The sequence below is a fragment of the Tamandua tetradactyla genome, chromosome 21 (genome assembly GCF_023851605.1).
Source record: "Tamandua tetradactyla isolate mTamTet1 chromosome 21, mTamTet1.pri, whole genome shotgun sequence".
In the NCBI taxonomy this organism is placed as follows: domain Eukaryota; kingdom Metazoa; phylum Chordata; class Mammalia; order Pilosa; family Myrmecophagidae; genus Tamandua; species Tamandua tetradactyla.
Genome location: NC_135347.1, coordinates 35010640 through 35030243, shown reverse-complemented (window position 1 = coordinate 35030243; position 19604 = coordinate 35010640). Strand labels below are relative to the sequence as shown.

The window sequence follows — 19604 nt, the reverse complement described above, 5'->3', positions numbered from 1 at the left end:
GTAATGAAGAATCACTTACTAATTCATCTGTTTAGCTTTTCTGGATTTTCTTAAATTGGCTTGCCTCCAAATGGGCATACCTGTGCTTTAAAAAGCTCCTGAGACCTTCCACTGATGTACAAGTACAAAAATAGCAGTAACTGACAGTCATCTTCCTTCCTGCCTGCCAGCTATGGGGAATATTTAAGGTTATATCTTTTTCATACACTTGAAGTAATGTGAGGTTTAGATTCAACTCCCTTTAATCTGAAACACTGACTGAGCTCCAAACCACTTAGCAGCCTGCCATTTTTCACTGGGAGGGAAAAACAGCAATGTAACTTACTGTGCACATTTTATAGTCTTCCCTGTAAAAATCCTGCTAACATAGAAACTGTATTTTCATGGACTAAAGAGCAAAATGACTTTTAAAGGCAGCCCTGGCTGTGTAATGCCCGGAAGCCAAGAGCAGCTGAAAGGCTACTTAAGCTAGAGAAAGGTGATCTGAGATAAGGGACCTTTCTGTGAATAAAGGTGTCGGGAAAAATGTAAGCTCAACAGGTTCAGGCAGCCTCAGGGGAGAACAGTGTGGAAAGAATAGAGGGTTAGTGCTGGCCTCCACAGCTGTGCCTCTGTGTGCACCTAGATGACAACCCTCTCACCCCTTTAGTTAGCCAGAGCACTTAGTGGGCACTGAGTTACTGCTTAGGAGTTTCTTTACAATTACCCTGAAGGAACTTGTCTTTTAGAGATTCAGCCCAAAGAGTCTCAGTCCTTACCTACTGTCTTTATAATGTGAACAGGCAGTTTGCCCTGGGCCTTGTCTAGGAAAAACGAGATAAACGGTGGGAAAGAGCTTATCTTCAGGATCACATTTCAACCCAGAGTCCTTTCCCTACATTCCTTGTCCCCATGCTGAATTGCCTCCCCTGCTTCAGCATCTTTGGTCTTCTATGAAACATCACTCTGACTCCATCCATTCATGGAGCATTCTGAAATATCCACCATGTGAATGATACTCTGAAGTTTACAGAGGAAAAATAATACGGGCCCTTGTCCTCAGTGAACATATGTTTAACTAGGGAGATGCCACATAAATAAATAACCATAAATCAAGTCATGAGTCTAGTGATGGGTCCTTTATCAGCTAGAAACAAAGTGCTTTGAGCATCCAGAGGAAGGAGTGATTAATTCTGACCAAAATAATAAGAAAGGCTTTGTAAAGGAGTGAAATTTGAGATGGCTGTTGAAAACTAAGTAGGATTTTGCTAAGTGGAATAAGGGAAAGGCTTGGGGAGGGGAAAACATCTTAGACCCAGTAAAGAAAGAATTTCTTCATGAATTCACTTGTTCCACAAAACTTTATTTAGTACAATGTCCATGCCTCTTATTGTTCTAGATGCATCTGTGCCCTGAATGAGTAATGACAATGGTTACTATTTGTTAATCAGCTTGCCATGATCTCAATTACTGTCCCACTATCCTGTGGGAGAGGTTCTCAGTGGTAAACCTCAGCCAGTACAATGCTGTATCAGGCTATAAGGGTCCACTGAGCTTATTTTTGGGTCATGGGAGGGAAAGGGAGTTGCCCAGGCAGAGAAACATCTGGCTGAAGAGTACAGCTTTTTCACTGCTAAGCTGGTTCTGGTGCAGGCAGGTCTTGTACGCAGACTTAGCTTATATCCCAGATAGTTATACAGCTATTTCCAGTGTACATGGAAGCTTGCTTAACAGTGCCCAGGGATATGGAATCTGTAATTGTCACATCTTCCATTCTTTGCTAAGTTTGCTTCCACTGAAGTGACTGCTCTCATTTTCAAAAGGAAACTAAGACTTGGAGAGTTTAAGTGAATTTCTCAGAATTTCACAGCTACTAAGTTGAGGTTCAACCTGTGACTGCCTGACATCAAAACCTGTACCATTCTCACGAAGCCACACTGCTTTAACTTCAGGATAATTGGCATAACTCTCATGTAAACAAATGGCTCTAAAGAGCATGCTCAGTCTTATAATGGAAATATCTGTAAGGCACAGATGATGGAGTGATGAATTCAACAAGAGGTGGGAATAAGGGTATATATATATATGCACTGTGTGGTATGCTGATGCAAGGGGGACTTGGAGCCTAGAAAGGAACTTAGAAGGCAGAATCTAGACAGAGACAATAGGGATAGAAAGGAGGGACTTTTAAATATTCTGTCAGTCCAGAAGACAGGGCTTAGTGACAAAGTTTGGTAAAGTAGAGTGACCTAGGTGCCAGTTCTTAGTTGTAAGCAAAGGAATACTATTAGTTAATTGAAGCAGAAAAGGAATTATGAAAGGGTGTTTCATAGATTAAAAGATTTCCAGGAGAGTCAGAGAGTCAGAGTTGGCGACCATGCAGCCAGGAACCATGTTAAAATTGTACCTCGGGTCCCCTATAGTGAAGATTTCACTGTAGCCCTTCTGGGCACAGATACCGCATATTTCACCACAGATATCCACTGATACTGGACATGGGGTGCCAGGAGCACCACCACTGCTTCCCTCAAGCTGGACACCTCTACCTCCCGTCTCACTAAAGTGGATAGTATATAGCTCTGGCTGTCTCACACTGTTTTCCACTCTTATTTGTTGGAGACTGGGACACAAGTCTATACCCTTTCTGCAACCTAGGCTGGGAAAGGGAGGTTCTACCTTCCACTTCAGGGGGAGGGGGTCAGGATTCATGGTATGAGAAATTATTTAAATGTAGAGAGCATAATCATGAGATGTTGGGTGACCACAAACAACATGTCCACTTATTGAAGGGACAGAGAAGAGTGAGGATTCAAAACTGACTTCAGTTTTTCTTATCCAGCAAATGGGTGCTGTGACTAAGACAAAGAAAATGGGAGGGAAGATTTGGGGACAAAAAAAAATTAGTTTGTTTTAATACACTGAATTTAAGGTAACTAAAGCACATTAAGTGTGGAGACAGATGTCCTATAGGCCTCTGGAAATTTGAGTCCCAGGTTCTATTGAGATGATAGGTAGGGCTAGAGATACAGATTTGGGAACCAATGCATAGATGTGGGAATAGGTGAGACTGACCAGGAAGTGCATAATCCTTAGGTACACTTTTATCTCTGATGGGCAGGAAGAAGAGGAAGAAGAATCACTCAAGGATTTTGAGGAGGACCATTGGGGTGGTGGTTGTGGTTGGTGGAGAATCCAGAGGCTGAGAAGGCTTGAGTTTCATGGAAATAAAGGAAAAGGAAGGAGGAGTGAAATGCTGCAGAGAGATGAATAGGGTGAGGACTAAGGTAACTGGATATTCCAGTTTGGTGTGTAGAGGTCTTTTGCTTTAGGACAAGATCATGACCCATTTAGGGTAGACAATCACATACCCCGTATCTCTCTTCAGCCCCCACTCAATATGTAACTTCTATTCTTCTATCCCACCCAGTCCTTACTTTCTTTAATCCTCCCAGTGTACCTTCTCAAGTCCATTTTATCCTACATTTCCTACAATTGCTAACAGCATCCTATTTTAATCTCTTCCACTAGCTCTTTGCCTCTCCCAGACTCACTGTTCCCTTTGCTCACATCACTGTATCTTCCCTTCATCTGGTCCCATCCCCCCCTCACTTCTCTATGGTCTAATTGTAGGGTCACTTACTTAACAATCTCTTTCAATGCCTGTACCTAAACTGGCTCAACAATTTCTCATCCCTATTCAATGACCTATTTCCTACCTACCAACTGCACTTAATTTTTCTAAAAGGTTTACCAGTATTTCAGGTACCAGCGCCTTCTCCAATACCTACCATTTTCCTGGCACTTGCGCTGTTCTTAGCTTTTGCTGGCCAGCCCCAAGACCTGCTTTTCTCTGCCTGTTTCTAACATTTCTGGTCTCCTTTTCATGTTGGGTGTTGTTTTGCTTTTTGAGCTTTCTCCTTATCTGCTAATTTAAAAAAGGAATGCCTAAAGAAGTTTTTATATTTTAGAGATACATATTGAAATATTTATTGATATAATGGTGTGATGACTATTTCATTTAAAAAAATATTTGGCTGTGGACAAGTGGGTGGGGTATGAACGAAAAAGTGATTGATCATGAGTTGATAATTGTTGAAGGTGATGGGTACATAGAAGTTCCTTTTATTATCCATCTACTTTTATATATGTTTAACATTTTAAATAACAAAATGTATTAATTTGAAAAGTTTAAAGTTATGTAAGTAAAATGAGTTGATATTAAAAGAAATTATTAAATGTGGCAAAATCATGAAGGTGACATTGAATGCCTGAACTGTGGAAAACATTAAGATAAAAAGAAAATAAGCTCAGAATGATGCGGAAGCAGAGCATTAAAAAAAACTTGAGCAAAGAGGAAAAAGCCTTTATAATTAACTGTGTTTAGGCTTCTTGGTGAAGAAGTCTATAAGCTCTCCCTAGAGTAAGGGAATGGGGAACAAGAGTGAAGAACTTTGAATGAGCCCTTATGGGGAAGGAGGGGGAAGGAAGTCCCTAAAGAGGTAAGCAGCAGCAGCAGAGTTTGAAGAGAATGTGAATTTTTGGAAAGCTATTCACCAATATCTTAGCAGTTTTTAAACAGTGTTCTAAGTGACTCTAAGGATTCTCACAAGTGCTTCATGTTTTCTAAAAAAAAAAAAAAAAGCAGTATTTTCCCTAAATCATTGAAAATGTAAATTACCTGCAGAATCCATTGTCATTTTAAAATCTGTTTTACATATTGGGTCTCAAGGAAGATTTCCACGGAAAAAAGTTGCACTGCTAAAATGTTTGAAAACCATTGTGATGAAAATAAGCATTATTCTGGACGTAGCTGTTTAATTTTTAAGGTGTTATGCACTTGCTACTATTTTTATTGTGTAAGTTAGTGGGATACACTGTATGTTGATGACATCAATTTAGTCTCAGAGGGAGGAACATTTCAAAAGTGGCTATTGCTCTTTGAAGTGGTCTGTAGGGTTTGGTCTGCCTTGTTTGACTAAAGCAGTAGTTTTCCACCTATTTACACATGCAGAATTTCACTTATTATTTCAAAGATCTCAAACCCCAGATCTAAGTTATGTGGCAGAAGAACTTAATAGGGAACATGTCCATTTGTGTTTAGCAAACAGAGAAGGACTAATTTTTACACTTAGAAATTATAGCAGTATTGTCACTGAGATCGTATATTCTGCAAAACTCTGAAGCCAAAACTGATCTTTTTTTTCATTTATTGGGGAGGATTTAGCAAAAATTATGCACTAAAATTTGACTCTGTTATCACTGTGAAGTCAGATACTTGCCTCATATATAAAACACTTATAACACTATAACATGTCCAAGTTGTATTTTATTTTACATTTTTAACTAAATATGTGTGTGTACAGATTTATACAATGAACCAGAAGTTGTCATGCCATTTTTAAGGAGGGAGCCTCACAAAAACTGAGGCTCAGAAAGGCTATTAAATTTGCCCAATATGACCAGCTAGTGGGTGTTGAACATCAAAACCTAGGCAGCTGTATCTTCTAAGTCTTTGCTTAACAGAGGGTAGTGGGTATTTGCTGTTTTTTGGCCACCCTTCTCCATTTCTCTCTTGTTTTTTTGGAGAATTACTTCTACTACCCACACCCCATTTCTCACTTTATGTTGTGTCCCTGAAGCTGTTAATCAAGGCTTCCAGCCCATGACCAAACCAGGCTAATAATCACATTCTGTCTGAGCTCTTGAATCTTTTATTGGAAGCTTCAAAGTTTTATTGAAAACTTTGCTGGAATTAATTCTTTCTAGTATGAGCACCACGAATGAACTAACTATTGGTTCTTGTTACCTAGATTTCTTGAGTTACACTGCTGGTTATCTAGACTTCTCTTTGATTCTGTGGCTAGCTAGCTAATATCCTTTAATAAACTAATTTATTTTGTAGGTTAGGTAGTCAGTTTCTGTTGCTTGCCACCAAATTATATGACTACTACACAAAATGACTAGTGAAAAAGGATATTTTAGCTTCTAATACTTTGGCTTTTAGATGGGGAAGAAGAAGGACTAAGCTCAAACCAGCAAATTTAATGACTTGCTATTAACTCTAGGTAGGAAAAGTTTTACTATTAAGGGGGGAACTTAAACTATCTGATAGCACTAAGTTTTGGAATTATTTATAGATTATACTTATTCTTACTATACTTGTATTTCCTTAGCGCATTCTTCATTCCAAGGTTGATCTTGACTTAGCTGTACATAGTGATTAAAATGGTGGAGAGTTAGAAAATAAATTGGCCAAGAATACCTTGTTCATCAGGCTACAAAACTGGTGAAATGAAGGTTAATCCCTGGAAAGTGGTCTGCTGAGAAGAAAAGCTACACTGAAATGGGCCAAAAATTTTCCTTCATTCTTGTTTGCTTTGGTCTTAAAGAATGTAAGAAATCCTACTGCAGGAATTTCTTTATTAGCACCTCTTCCTGACAAAGTTCATCTTTTATTTTTAGAATTGTATTTTGATCCCTATGTCTATCTCTTAGCTCTCAAGAGTATTGCATTCCATGAGATGATTCAGTTCTGAGACATCAAGCCAGGTGAAGATAAAATATAAGGTGTTCCAGCTCTGCAATACTTTTCATCTGCTTTTAAAGATGTGTACCCTCCCACCAATCTTTCTCCGTACCATCTCTATCTTTCCTCTTAGTCACAGAACATTTTGAGTTTGATGGTTTCCTAGCAATCATGTCATTCTTCCCTATTACCTTACAGATGAGAAAATAGAGGCCCAGAGAAGAATCTCTGGCTTGCTAATAATTATGTCCTTAATTAGTGACTGAGTAGGAACCTGAACTCACTTTTTCAAATTTCCAGTTGTACTTGCATTCTACTTGCACAAGCTGCCAATAAATTGACCAAGCCAAGACAATAAAAGCATTTCCATTCAACCCAAACCTAAGAAAAATATGAAAAAGAAGTAATGGAGTTTTGGAACTATTGCATTTCACAGAGGGAAAGGGGAAGATTTTGAGCGATGTGAAGGAAAGAGGCAGAGAGGTAATCTTTTTTTGAAGGATTGCTTTTAAGCCTACTGCCAGATTGTTTTATTCCCTGGGCATGTGCCTGCATGTTTATTTCATGGGTTAAATGATTCCTTTAAGATAAATGAAGCACTGTCTCATTTTCTTGTGAACGAAAATTTACAAAAAAAATTTTTTTCCCTGGTAGTGTGCCACATTAAATCTACTTGGTTTGAGCAACTCTGTTGAAAAGGGACTAAGGGGAACTGGGACGTAATTTTATTTATCTTTTTGGCTTCTGTGCCCTTCTGTCTTGTTGAGAAGTGAAGTTGTCTGGGCACTCTGCTCCTTTTCAACTCTAGAGTGAACATCCAGACCTGCTTTCATAACCCTTCTCTTTTTGCCCCAGGTCAGGATGGTTTGTTTTCATTGTGGGCCCAGCTTTTCTAGTATTACTTTTTCAGGGTTGGAAGCCACATCCTAGACCCTGAATCAAAATCCTGAGAATAAAAATGTAAAGGGAAAGGTCAAATAGCATTTTGTTGGAATATCTACTTTCTGTTTGAAAACTGAGAAAGTCTGTCTTCAATGGAGTAATATCCCAGCTCCTCTAAACAATATGTGATAAAAACTCGTAATATTAAGTGAAAATACACACTCCTCTCCTTTCCTTTAGATAACAAATGCAGATATCAAAAAGTAGTAGAACTGTTGAAATTCATAATCTTCCTTCTGAATTAAGAGGCATTTCTTGCTAACCTGAAGGGCTTAGGTTCTGGGCCAAGTCCTTCTGTGTGTACATCAAAGACAATGAACAAAGCAAGCATTTTACGTTGAAAATAACTTCAGAGCCATGCTTATCATAATAGGTTACTGAAGGTGAGTAATGAGTAGCTGCAAAATTTAGGACAGGGTTTTAGGAAGTCATTCTCTGTAGCTGAAAGCATCGGCCATGCCATAAGAATTTGCTGTGTCATAAGAATATTCAGTGAGCTCTTTGAAACAAATGGAAAATAAGGTAATAAATACCAACTTCAATAATTGGAAATTGTATTTTTTTGTAAAGTTGGTCATTTTTTCTTTGTATTGAGATTGTATTTACAAACCTTTGAGTCCTAATTCCCTGTGATTTATAAATAAAGGTTGGGGCAATAAAAACAAACATTTTAAAAGGGGAAAACTAATTCATAATCCCATCTTCCCAATATGTTTGTTTGTCAAGATTTACAAACCCATCTTCCCAATATGATAGTACACATTTTTGCAGAATAGTTTCTAGTTCTTTTCGCTTGTCTCTGTTTTACACCTTTATAACCATAGTATTTTTTTTTTAGCATGGGCAGGCACTGGGAATTGAACCCAGGTCTCTGACATGGCAGGCAGGAATTCTGCCACTGAGCCACCGTCGCACTGCCCATAACCAGAGTATTTTATATTATGCTTTTTTCACTTTGCTTTCTTTCTCAGCATTAAAATTTCCCTTGTTTTTAGGCCATATTCACAACTACCATTTGCATTCTATAAATAACACTGTATTGACCATTGTCGTGTATGTAATTTTTTATTCTATTATTCAGTTGGAATATTTTCTCATAATTAAATTCTGAGATATATTAAGGTTATCTCTATGCTTCTTGTTGTACATTGAAATTTTGCTTTCTAAAGTACTTATATAATATGACTCTGTATCTTCTTATGCAGTGCTGTGTATATTGGGTATTGCTTATTTTCTTTAATTTGCATTTCTTTGATTATTAGTGGGATGAACATTTTTATTTGTGGGTTTTATTTTCTTATATTTTTGTTTTTGCTGGTTGTATTTATTTGAATGTGAATTATCTATGGATGACAACAATTTATTTTTAATGTTTGATAATTTCTCTGAGGGATAGTTCCATTTTGACTTCTGGAGACTTAACTACCCATTCTCCTATGATCTTTCAGGGCAGGAACATTAGAACAATTTTTTCTTAGGTGAGGTTTGTCTGAAACCATCTCATTACATTTTAGCTGACATAACTATTAAATTTATACTGTTGGGAAATTATCCCTTTTCTTCATTTTAACAAGTAAATCAATTATATATTTAGAATATCTCTTAAATACTGTTATTCCGTTCCATCTCTAGTCCTACTGCTTTAGCTCAGACCTCATTATTTCTATCGATTTCAAAGCCCCCTTTAAAAATGAATTGTGTTGAGAATCTATTCTGTGTCAAACATTAGGATCACAGCTTACTAAGTATTAAATTCTAAAGTCAATGTATAAGGCAAAAATTGTGGATACTCAGAATTACCTTTGAAAATCCCTTAGGAAGATGCCCTGTTGGAGACATACAGAAAGGTCTATGCTTCCTTCAGTTGAGCACCAGATGAAGTAGTTAGTTGGCTTAAGGGACCATGTTGTGTGAAAAATTTGTTAACATTACAGTCACACATGGATGCTCACACTATACTAAGGACTTTGGAAATGAGATTGTAGGCTGCTTTGGAACACAGGTTGATTGAGAAGAATGTCTGAAAGAATTGCTTGCATTGTTCATATGCTAGCTTGGGATTACAAAGCTGCTTCCATTACAATTTGGAATGTTCAAAGAAAATGTTATCTTTTTATTCACTGGAACTGCTCTGTTCTCTCTGGGAAGCCCAAACTCTGCTGAATAGTGATACAATTTTGACTTGTTAATTAAAAATATTTCACTTTCTTCTAATTCATCTTTTTTTTTTTTTCTGTCTTACAGTCAGTTTGTTCAAAAATTCAACTCTGTATTAAGGATTGTTTATATAATTTCTCTTGAATAATTTAATTTTCTCAAGTAAAGCCTTGTCTCTCAGATTATGTACATTCTTTTCCATCTCTTTCCCTAAGCTGGAACCTAGGTCATTAAGAAGTATGGGAGGCAAAATTCTGAGGATATCCCCAAAAGATTCCCATCCTCTGATTAATCAATCAAACACTAATATAGGTACTGCTGTTAAAGGATTCAGCAGATGGAATTAAGGCTACTAATCTCCTTAAAATAAGGAGATTATTCAGGATGGGCAGAAGAGGAAAGTAAAGGAGCAGTGAGGCAGAGGGAAGGTCAGTCAGATTCAAAGCCCAAGAAGGATTTGATCTACTGTTCTTGGCTTTGAAGATGGAGGAAGGGGACCCTGAGCCAAGAAATGCAGGTGACCTCTAGAAGGTGTGCATGAACTTTAGCCCAGGCCAGCAAGAGAATAGAGACCTCAGACCTGCAAGCACTTGGAACTGAATTCTTTCAACAACCTGTATAAGCCTGAAAGTAGATTCACCTTAGATCATTCAGAAAAGAATGCAGCCCTACCCAAAATCTTGATTTTGGCCTTGTAAAATCGAGATAAGAGAACCAGCTGAGCTACACTGTGCTGGACTTTTGAAACTATGAGACAATAAGTTTGTGTTGTTTTAAACTGTTAAGTATATATGTGGTAATTTGTTATTATAGCAATAGAAAATTAATGCAAAAACCTTCAGTCATCATTTCTTAAACTTGATTGATCATTGGAATTACTTGGGGAGTTTTAAAAAGTACTGATCATTAAGTCTACCCCTAGAGATTCTGATTTAATTATCTGAGGTGTGGACTGAGCATCAGGATTTTTAAAGTTCCCCAGATAATTTCAACATTCATCAAAGTTTAGAAAGCTAGGAAACAGTTCTCCATGAGTCTTTGGCATATCTGATTGTATTGCAAGCAGAGGTCTTGATAATTTCAGACTCTTTTTTCAAAAATGTTTGTATAGTCCTATATGGCCTTGAAGATAGAGATAGCATTTCCCTCTGGAGAAAGGGAGACACGCTTACTGCCCATTATAAAAGATTCAGTTTCCCTAAACTGAGGGTCCCTCTCTTATTAACAGAGCCCACTGCATGTTCAGATATCATTTGGTTCTCTTTGGTTTGCCCTGTGGGAACTGGGACTTAGGAAACTGGGTGTTTCTATTGTTATATGGGTCTTTGATGCAGGAGTCTTGTGTCTTCTGCCAGCATTCATGAAACTATAGTAGTAATAACTTGATAACTTGCAAGGAAAGTAAATTCCCAAAATCATGGTGGTTCTTAACAATCACTTTTTTCTGTCTCTCTCTGACAGTATGGAAGGAGTCCTTGAATTTGTATGGTGTCCTTTGGATTCTTACTTCACTTTGCTGCAGCATGGCTGGACTGGTCTGCTTCCTCAACTGGTGGTTTCTTGAGATATTCATGCTCCTATCTGACATTTTGGGAGTGATGAGCTGTGTCTATTACTGTTTATTTAGGCCCTGGCCACATGCCTTTGGTTTTAAAGGTCTAGTCTGTGGTGGCCTCTCTATCTTGAACCCTGGCCTCTGCAGGTTTTCTGGTATTCTGCACCCATTTGTCCCACTGAGACAGGCAAGAACTTCTCTGTCCTCTGCATGCCATGCACATGTCCTAAGCATCAGGAATACTAATTTAGTCTTACCTGCTTACTTGTTTTCTGCCTTAACCTCTGTATTATCCATCTGCAATCCCTTGGATTGTGTCTCTGATGTGAAGGCCAGGATAATCAACAGGATCATTCAGTGCTTTACCTGGGAAAGTATGCCACTTGTTCTGAGGTCTTCAAACTCCCTCACACCCAAAGAATCTTGTCCAGGTTGAGCATCTTTGTAGAAGAATTTGGTCTATGAATTACGCTAGAGGGCATGTCCCAGAACCTCATTTAGGACATTTTTTTTTCCTCTCCTGTAGGGGGTTCTTTGCCTTTTCCCCCCTTTTCCTCTTCAGCATTGGTTATATTTTCTTTATTCTTCTCACTCAGGGACATTAATTTTGGTCAGCCCCAAATGTTTTCAAGAGGCATTCATGCAAACATGACTCTTCATGGTCTGTCCAGATATCCCAGAATTCTTGAGATGGGAATACAGCCTATGCCCTTGACCTTGTCACTATTACCTTTATAATTATTCATTCATAAATTACTGTTCCTGACAGACTGTGAGCCCCTCGAAAGCAAACACTGTCTAACACAGTCCCTATCACATTGAAAGTATGCAGAAAATTTTTATTCAATAAAATATTTGTATGAGAAGCTAGTTTTAGGTCTCCCTTTTCCTCAGCACTCTCTGTGGCCATCTCTTCCATGAGTCACAGAGGGGACAAATGCTATTGGGTGTTTATTATGTGCTCAGCACACTGTAAGTCATGCTTGGTATAGGACAAAGTCTACCTTCAGGGAACTGTCCATCTAGTTGAGAGACAATTTAATGTGCATACTATAACAGTTAAAAAAAATGACAAATTATTATGTGATTTTAGGTGTCTCAGATGCCTTTGGGAGTTGATAAGTGAGAGTTGGAGAAATTAGAAAAGGCCTTTTGGAAAAAAGGGTCTCAGGATTGGCAGATAATAGAGGAGTGGAAACTAGTGGATAAGTCATTTAGATAAACAGAGGTATAAAGAGAGAAATGAATGTTTTTGATCAGGCTACACTTCAAAAAAATTTAATTAACTATTTTTTACTAGAGCCATTGTAGATTTACAGAAAAATCATTCAGGAAGTACAGAGTTGCCATATAGCACCCTTGGTACCAGACAGTTTTCTCTATTAATATTTTTCATTAATGTGGTATCTTTGTTATAATTCATGAAACAATATTTTTATAATTATATTATTAACATAGCCCACAGTTTATATTAGCATTCACTCTGTGTTGTACAGTTCTATGGGATTTTTTTTTTAATTTTTTATTCTGGTAACATATATATGACCGAAATTTTCACATTTTAACCACAATTCAGTAATATTAATTACATTCCCAATGTTATTCTACCATCACCACTATCCATTACTAAAACTTTCCCATCACCCTAAACAGAAAATCTGTATAAATAAAGCATTAAATCCTCATTCCCCACCTTACCCCTGCTCCGGAAACCTGTATTCTAATTTCTGACTGAATTTTCATAGAGAAATGCATTTTTTGCCTCCTGAAAATTTTTAGACTATCCATTTGGCTCCTAATTGAGGGCTGCTCTGACAGCTTTTGTAGGCTTATTGTTTTATGTGGCATTATTTATCTTGTTATAGGAAACTTTTCTGCTTTTTCAAAATTCACTCTATTCACTATATTTACCAGTTTTTAGTTACATATGTGCCTTCCTAATCGTGGGGAACTTGGTGAGTGTTGAAGATAGATAAAATTTCATGGACATTTAATTGAGCCTCTTAGAAATCTAATCAGTAGATATGACACAAAATGAAAAGAGAATGGACAGTGTGGAAAGAAAGTAGTGATTATCAGTATCAATTGTTAAGCATGATTTATCTCATGGGTGTTGATGGTGGCATGGGGGTGTATGCTGGGATGTAAGAATCCATTTCAGTGATAGGGAGGGTATTTTCATGTCTTGAAAGTCAAGCATTTTGAATTTTGTTTCCCCATCCTAAACAATGAAGGCTTGAGCTTCTTAGTAGACTAAGAGCTACACATTCAGTACCTCTTTTCTCCTCTTCCCTTCATTTCACTCCCTACCTACATCACTTGCTCTAACCTCCCACACCAGCTGGCATTAGACTAGTTACACATCTGGCTCTTTCATTATTTTCTCTCGTGAGTCAGAAATGAATCAATGTCCTGGCAAGGAGTTAAGAAGGCTGGTCTTTTCACAGAGCTGTTTTGTAGGTAAATATAACATGATAACTTAAATGTTCTAGAACACTTTTACTTATATTATTCTTAAACCTGAGTAGTTATCCTAGGATTTAAAAAATCCCAGTAATTGATAATTTAAAAAATTTACTACTTTATATAGAGTCCAAATAATTTCCTCTCCATCCTATCTCTGAATTCCTTTGCTTCCCTTCCACTCTGCAGAGGCAGCCTCTAAGCTTCTGCTAGTGCTTTTCAGAAAATGTCTTTACATAAATAAAACTTAATTATTGTTTAAGTAGTCCCTTTAAAGAAACCCAAACAGTTACATACTATATACATACCTTGTTTTTTGTTTAAATTTCTCTCTCTCTCTCTCTCTTTTTTTTAACAGGGTGAGACAGCCATTTATTTATTGGACAGTGCAATGTCATTGAAAGAGAGGAAACATAAAAAAAATGGGTGTAGATTGGGGTTATAAGTGCTGATGCTTACAACAAACAACATTACTCAATACATCATGGAAACAGGCCATACAGAACCAGGAAGATATTGCCATGCCCCTCAAAAAAATAAGCCACAAGGGTTAGGAAACAATCACTACGAAGTTACAAAGCATAATAGCCTCCAATGAACCCCTCTGCATTTTCATTGGGTGGGCCATTAGCCCATAGTATTTTGCTGGTTCCCTGGATGTTTTCTACTATTATGGAGAATCTTGAATAGTATGCACTTCTGAATAGTGGTACTCATGGTTCTGTACTCATAGTACTGTAAATAAAGTCCTGTATGCAATCATTTAGCAGTTTTACAGTACACCCACATCATCTTCAATCCCAAGGTATATACTTGAGAAAGACAGGAGAAATTCAATGGAGGAAAAAATGTTTTTTTAATTGGAAGCTCACCTGGCCCAAGGTATACCAGCTGCTAGCAAAGCTAGATGCAACTGAAAACTACAATGCCAATTATCTTGCATCATTTTTAGTAGGACCTTTCAGACTGGGCAGGCAAATATTTAAATACCATTACGGAGACTAGCTAAAATATTCTATGTAGTAGTATCTCATGGCTAATTGGCTATGAGGAAAAACGAATCAGCATAAGATTTACTGAGAAACCTGTTGGGCATCTGGCCCTCCCGCCTCAAATCTACTGATTTTGCCAACCATTTCCATTCACAGCAATAACGATTCTCAAGATGAGAAACATTTCTCATTCCACATAGAATAAAATTGTATTTGGGAAGCTGTTCGAATACATACACATATATATCCATTTATATGAAATGCCCAGAATAAGCAAATCTATAATGACAGAAAGTAAATTAGTGATTGTCTAGGGCTAGGGGACTTTGGAGGGAAATGGAAGGTCACTGCTAAAGGATATGGGATTTCTTTTTGGGGTGATGAAATGTTCTAAAATTGTTGTGGTGATGGTGGTACAACTCTATGAATATATAATAAATCATTGAATTGTACACTTTAAATGGGTGAATTGCATGGTATGGGAACTGTATCTCAATAAAACTGTTACAAGAAAACATCTTAGGAAAGGAAGACAGCCTCTAAGTGAAACAAAAAGCTCCTCCAAATAAGTCACACTTGAGGAAAATGGTAAACAAGCCTGATGTACGGAGCTAGTTTTGATTTAATAATCATCAATTTAACCCCTGGCCTCACGTTTTCAACTCATTTATTATTTTAGGTTATCAGCTGGTTTCTAACTTTGTTCTCATTAGAGAATAGAGTTGGTGTTCCAAAAAGGCTGGACTGGCAAACAACAACAACAACAACAACAGCCCAATAACAAAGCAATCTCATGCTTTGGAGCTGGGCATTACCAGCTAGAATAGAAGGGCTGAGGTTCAAGTGTAAGGGTATCTGTTCTACTCTTTCCCAAAGTATATCTCCTTTTCAAACCTGTTTCCAGTTATTCCGATTACACCCATATGCAATTCAGCAAAAGCAGTGTGCCCCAGAAAGAAATGTTCAGCTTTCTGAAGATCCGTGCGCTAGCCATATTTTCCTAAAAGTGAAATTTCCTTTTCACACACAAAAAAGTTCAACTCTGTATCCTCATTCTCACCTTCAGCAGCTCTCAGCTTTCTATAAATTAGAAGCCACAAAATAATTTCTTAAGCGACCTTAATTAAAAATGTAGATATTAGTTCTTAATATTTAGAACACATTTAACCCAATTCCTAAATCATGTCTGCTCTCAGATGAGACCCCCTCTTTTATTTTATTAATTCACCAATTTAGTATGCAATAAACTAACAGAATTTTTGAATAAGTTAAACTAGCTAATGACAAGTAAATGCTTTTCCTTCTATAAAGGCAGTATAGCTGAATCACGGACAGTCATTTTGGTATATCTTCAACTGTTCTTACACTATATAATCAGTTAGGGTGAATTTTTACAGAAAAACAGAGAGAACACAAGTAGCTTTTACAGCAAGTTAAGCCTGCTAAATATATTTGTTATAACAGAATATCTGACACAAAAATTCCTCACTGCATACATAGACCCTCAGAAAAGTGATGAAACAAGGCAGCTTATGTTTGACATATATGGGAGCACGATGGGGTGAAAAGTCATAGATAAAATAAAAACTGGCAAATATCTGCTAAAGCAGAGCCACTTTTTAGCGGGCATAAGAAAAATCGGTGAGAAACCATTTTGATCTCTTTTGTGATGTCATTTGTTAAGAGCTGAAGACCATTTTTCCATAATCCTAAAAAGGATCCTAAAAACTGTAGTGCAAAATAAAAGAAATCTAAGAAAATAAATAGTCACAAAATCCATCAACAATTTCCAAAAGAATCTGTTCAAAACCGTGACTTTTACAAAAGATGTGAATTTGTTTTAAATGAAAAAAAAATTCCCTCTTTGAAAGATCAGAGATTCATTTCACAGATAATTTATAATGCATTAATTATTTGATTAACAGTATATAAACAAGGGCCATGAACTTTTTACTAGGTCTGAAAAATCAATATAAATACTAATAGGGGGGGTGTTTTATACCCCAAACTTCAGTATTCCAGCTCTGTGTCCTGTTCTGTTATTATAATCTGTAAAAATCTAATGATAGAGTTATTCAAATTTTTGTAAACTTAATGATGTATTAGAGGACAATGCACCTTGGTCTGAAGAATTTGTTGTGTCAGAAGGCCGAAACAGTACTCGACCACAATGATTAAATACATGAAATGATGGGTGATTTGTTAGTGTGCCAGGTGTCTTATTTTTTAGTTCTGAAGTGGCAGCCATGTCTTCAAACGACCCTACAATATGAACTGTACCATAACAGGTAACTGCAAAGGCCAGAGTGTTTGAAGAAGCTGAGCAGCAGAGAAGGCTGCATGGGCTAAGGCAAAGAGGCCGATGCATACCAGGTCCTTCTGTAACAAGGGTGCCATGATTCTTGAGGACCAGTATTCCAACGAAAGACTTTTTTTTTTTTTTTTTTGGTGCATGGTCTGGGAATCGAACCCAGGTCTCCTGCATGTAAGGCAAGCATTGTACCACTGGACCACTTGTGCACCCCTACAATAGACTTTTAAAAAAGATTTCTAACTTATCTTGTTCCTTGGAAAGTGTTACATATCAGCATGTATAGATTTACAGATCATAATTTATTAGATTATTAATATGTATATAGGTTATTTCTAGTCTTTTAAAATACAAATCCCACTGCAATGAAGAGTTTTGTATGAATGTTTTTTGTGCATTTGTGCAAATATATTTGTAGCACATCTGTAGGCTGAATAACAGGTTGAAGAGAAATGTGATGCTGTAGTAATGAAAGGATGGATATTAGAGTTTGACTACTCACTGCCCAGTTCTACACTTACTAGCCTGGCACAAGTTATATAATCTAGGGCAAGTTACTTAACTTTTCTGTGTCTCAGTTTCCTCATCTTAAAATGAGGATAAAAAAATAGTACAAACCTTAGAGGGATGTTATGAGTATTAAAGAAGTTTATACAACACTCTGATACCAGCATATTTTATTAGGATAATCTCCTAGAATCCTGAACCTTCTTTTTTAAAGACATCAAGGCTATTGTTGGAGAGTAACAATTTTTTTCCACCATGGTTAAGAAGAATTCACTGCTAAGATTATTATATGTGTTGATATTATTTAGGCTTAATTTTGGTTCAGAGAGGATATTTGGCAGGGTATATTGTGAATAGGAGTTTAGAGCTATAGGTAGACATGGAATGCTGCATCTAGTCTCTCTCTCTCTCTTTTTTTTTTTTTTTTAACTTTTTTGTTGTAAAATATAACATATTTACAAAAAAGCAATGAATTTCCAAGTACATTTTTGTGCCAGTTTGAAAGGATGTATTACCCTAGAAATAAAGCCATGTTTTAATCCTAATCCCATTTTGTAAAGGCAGCTGTTTCTTCTAATCCCTATTCAGTACTGTATGCTTGAAACTGTAATCAGATCATCTCCCTGGAGATTTGATTCAATCAAGAGTGGTTGTTAAATTGGATTAGGTCGAGATGGGTCTCCACCCATTCCAGGTGGGTCTTGATTAGTTTACTGAAATCCTATAAAAGAGGAAACATTTTGGAGAAAGGGGGAGATTCAGAGAGAGCAGAGAATAATTGAGCCTTGAGAAAGCCACAGCAGAGAATGCCACAGAACTACAAAGCAGAGAGTCCACCAGCTAGTGACTTTTGGAGATGAAGAAGCAAAACGCCACTCAGGGAGCTGGAGAGGAAGCTAGCAGATGTTGTCATGTTCGCTATGTGCCCTTCCAGCTGAGAGAGAAACCCTGACCATGTTTGCCATGTGCCTTTCCACTTGAGAGAGAAACCCTGAACTTCATCAGCCTTCTTGAATCAAGGTATCTTTCTCTGGACACCTTAGATTGGACATTTCTATAGACTTGCTTTAATTGGTACATTTCCATGGCCTAAAAATCATTTACTTGCAACTTATTAAATTCCCCTTTTTAAAAGCCATTCTATTTTTGGTATATTGCATTCTGGCAGCTAGCAAACTGAAACAATTTTAATAAGTAGTTATAGAGCAGATTTTCATGTTTGGTATGGGCTATAGTTCCACAATTTTTCATTTTTAATTCTAGCTGCTCCAACATGCTGGAGACCAAAAGAAATGTCAATTCAGCAGTTATACTCATTTGTGAAATCCTAGCTCCTCTGTTATACTCCTCCTTCTCTCTTTTTAAATCCTTTTTTGTGTGTGTGTGTGTGATAACGTATATACAAAAAAGCAATAAATTTCAAAGTACGTTAGTTCTCTCCCTCTTTTTTTTTTTTCTTGGGCAGGCACTAGAAACTCAGCATAAGGAGAAGGAGAATGACAGAAATCCCAGAGAGGTGTGGGGAATCCGAGCACAGAGGGAATCCAGGTTTCCTTTCCTGAGTACAGCCTAGGGAAGTGAACCCAGGTCTCTGGCATGGCAGGCAAGAACTCCGCCTGTTGAGCCACTGTGGCCTGCCCTCTCATTTGTTTTTAAACATTGGATTAAAGGTCATCATTTCGGGCCTCAATGTCCTTATCTGTTGGATGCAGGGATTAGATTAGATGACCCCTAGGGTACTTTACAGCTCCAACAATTATGTCTGCGCCCATTCTAGTCTCAAAATGAGTTGTGATTTATATGGTTTAGATAATTCTGGGAGATAAATTTAAATCCTGACTCATCTAACAGTGTGACTTTGCACATGTTGTTCCCTCCGTGTGGAATGACCTTCCCCTTTGTGTGATTGCTGAGCTGAACTCTGACTCATCATCTGAGACTCAGCTCTGATTGGACCTTCTATGTGAAGGCGTTCCTGAGAGTCCCAGGTGAATTTGGCCCTTTCTCACTTTGAGCTGTCTTAGCACCTGTGTTATGTTGTGGTGGGATAAGAGTTTAGAAATATTAGCTGATCATTTTTAATCTCTTACCCTGGACTTAGCTGTGGTAGGAAGGGATGGCACAGTCTTTTCCTAGGGATTTTAAGTTTCAAAAGTCTAAGCCTGCAGGGAG

General features: G+C 37.4%; 1 protein-coding gene, 1 long non-coding RNA gene and 1 pseudogene across 5 annotated transcripts in view; 2 read left to right on the top strand and 1 right to left on the bottom strand.

Annotated features, from left to right (window-relative positions):
* LOC143665564 (uncharacterized) overlaps positions 1-19604 on the top strand; it is a 398448-nt gene that overhangs the window by 120279 nt on the left and 258565 nt on the right. The window lies entirely within an intron of this gene.
* LOC143665565 (uncharacterized) overlaps positions 1-19604 on the top strand; it is a 302502-nt gene that overhangs the window by 118959 nt on the left and 163939 nt on the right. The window contains exon 5 of one of the 2 annotated variants that reach the window (XR_013167066.1): positions 3098-4472. The exons of the other annotated variant lie outside the window; for it this stretch is intronic. This is a non-coding gene — a long non-coding RNA (uncharacterized LOC143665565). Of the gene's footprint in view, positions 1-3097; positions 4473-19604 lie in introns of those variants that run through there. 2 annotated transcript variants of the gene reach the window in all.
* On the bottom strand, positions 16686-17011 carry LOC143665563 (ER membrane protein complex subunit 5 pseudogene; annotated as a pseudogene).